Genomic DNA, 2,580 nt, shown 5'->3' with positions numbered 1-2,580 from the left:
ATTAAATTAAAAAACTCCACACAAACCAATCACGGTAAAACATTTACAGTATGCTTTAAGATGGAAAAAATCATAAAAATATATGTGGATGTGTACATATAACCAACCAAGAATATATGTGAAAATAGTTAATAGTGATTATTTCTGAATATTAGGATTATAAGTGATTTTTTATTCCAAATATTTTATGTAGTAAACATGTAATGCTTTTATTTATTTATTTATTTGGCGAGGCAACCCTTGGTTGACTTCACAGATTGCAAGGATCTTGTCAGCTTACAATACCTTATTTTTTATTTTTTATGCCTACAGCATCTGGTCTTCCTAGGTGGTCTCCCATCCAAGTACTAACCAAGCCCAACCCTGCTTAGCTTCCGAGATCAGACGGGATTGGGCTTGTTCAGTGTAGCATGGCCGTAGATAAACATGTAATGCTTTAAAAAATAAAACCCTAATTAGTTATTTTTATGTTCTAAAATCGCCCAAATATATTTTGGAAGTCAATTTCAAATCTTTGAAAATTACTTAAATAACCTGTAGAGGGCACTCAAGACCTTCCAGATTTACAGTCAGAGACTCAGAATATTGTCTGAAAATTGTATTCTTTTCAGCTTCAGGAGTTTTAGATTTTTTTTGTGATGATTTTAGCTTTGGATCACTGATTTACACAGGTTTTACTTTAAAATTTATTTATATTAAATGATACTTGAACAATTGTGATTAATATACCTTGTCACAAATTCAAATTTTCAGCCAGGAATCTGTTTATATTTAAATACACGCAACTCTGATTACTAAAGTAACTATAAAAAATAAGCTGATTTGTTATATTTAATGTTTAAGTAATAATCTTTTCACTAACATCTTGAATAGGACAGTCTATGCTATTTTAGCTATGCATATGAGTTAACAAATATCCATCTGTAGTAAGTGATATAGACTCATTCTTCATATCTCTTAGTTATGTTTATGCAGCCAGTAGAAATAAAATGCACTAAATTAAAATTACTATTCTATCAGCTCAGAGATTATTTTAAATTTTTATTAACTTACTTGCCTAGTTCTTGATTTTTTTTTTTTAAGGTATATGTTTTTTAATCTCATATCTCTTATTCACTCACATTCAAATGACATTTAGAGACCCACTCAATTCAATTTCTAAACTTGATGCTTTCTCCATTTGTGGATACAGAGTTATGTAGTCCCTGCTCTGGGTTTTTACAGATGTACTGAAATAATTTACAATAATCATATAGTAGGAAGCTCTTGTATTTAAAAAAAGGTGGATTTTATTTTCCAATGAGGTAGATTTCTCTGGTAATTCTCAGCCATCTTCAAATATCCCAAACTTTTTGGATCAGTTTGGATAGCGGTAGCAAATATGAGACCATGTACTTTTGTGGCTCACAAACTATTATATGGTCTCGTATAATTTCTTGGCCTTTGAAATCCATGTGAATAGAGTATTGTAGAGCTGACAGTTCACAGTTGTTTGTATTTATTGCTTAACTGCACTCATTCCCAAGTGCTAGATTGGTATCACAAAGGTTACTGTCGTAGGCACGTTGGGCACATTAATATCTATGCTTTAAAAATTGCATTGTGTCTGGGTATGACACAGAAAAACAACTATCCAATTATTTTTGGTTTTGCTGGAACTGATTTTTCACTCCATGTAATTTGGCAGTTACATTGATGAAACATGTGCCTTGCTGCCATTTTATTTATGTTGAGGGCTTTATTTCTGATGTCCATGAAATAGGAAGACAAAGTTAAATTTATCTTTGAAGCTCATTGGTGCAGCAGTTTGGTAACAGCAGTTATGAAAGGGCATTGCTCTCTAGTTATTGCCTCATCTCAGGCAGGAGAAGAAAAACAGTGATTATCATTTTCACTTTTCAGAGAGGGAAAATGAAAGTACAGACTTCCATGACCTGACTGGGAAAGCCAAGTACTTCCAAGTTTCTGTCTGTGGAAATGGGGCTAATAATCTGTACTATCTGACTCACAGGGAAGATAAAAAAGGTCGTTTTGCAAAGTGCTTTTTAGAAGCAGTCTGTGATCAAAATACTTAGAAGCATCACCCAGTCAGTATGTGTAGCTTCAGGATGGGTCTATAGCAGTGGTTCTCAGTTGAGGGAGCTTTCCCCAGTCAGAAATATTTGGCAACATCTGGAGACGTTTTGGGTCATCACAACCTGAGGATGGGTGTTACTTGTATCTAGTGGGTAGAGGCCAGGGATAATGCTAAATGTCCTACAATGATCAGGACAGCAGTATTCCACAAGAATGTCCAGCTCAGAATTTTAATAGCGCTGAGGTTGAGAAACCTTGGCCAATAGCTATAGAATGCTGTGGCTGGTAGAAGGCTTCATATAGAAACTATTTGTACTGATGATGTGACAAATAGTTCATAATGATACCTAGATCTCATTCTAAGCAGATAGAACTTTTGGGAAAGGAAGATACAGAATGTTCTATAATCAAATTGCAAATGGAATTTCTTCATTTATAATACGAAGGCCTCATCTTCACCTCTGGCCTAGACAATAAGATTGTGGTCACAAATGACTAGGGGTG

General features: G+C 34.1%; 1 protein-coding gene and 1 pseudogene across 3 annotated transcripts in view; both read right to left on the bottom strand.

The window, feature by feature from the left end:
• Positions 1 to 2,580, bottom strand: part of GABRB1 (gamma-aminobutyric acid type A receptor beta1 subunit) — a 391,944-nt gene that overhangs the window by 39,013 nt on the left and 350,351 nt on the right. The window lies entirely within an intron of this gene.
• On the bottom strand, positions 304 to 422 carry LOC111741543 (annotated as a pseudogene).

Source organism: Pteropus vampyrus, unplaced genomic scaffold, assembly GCF_000151845.1.
Source record: "Pteropus vampyrus isolate Shadow unplaced genomic scaffold, Pvam_2.0 Scaffold79, whole genome shotgun sequence".
Taxonomy (NCBI): Eukaryota; Metazoa; Chordata; class Mammalia; order Chiroptera; family Pteropodidae; genus Pteropus; species Pteropus vampyrus.
The sequence above is the reverse complement of the archived record's forward strand: the minus strand, read 5'-3'. Positions and strand labels throughout refer to the sequence as shown.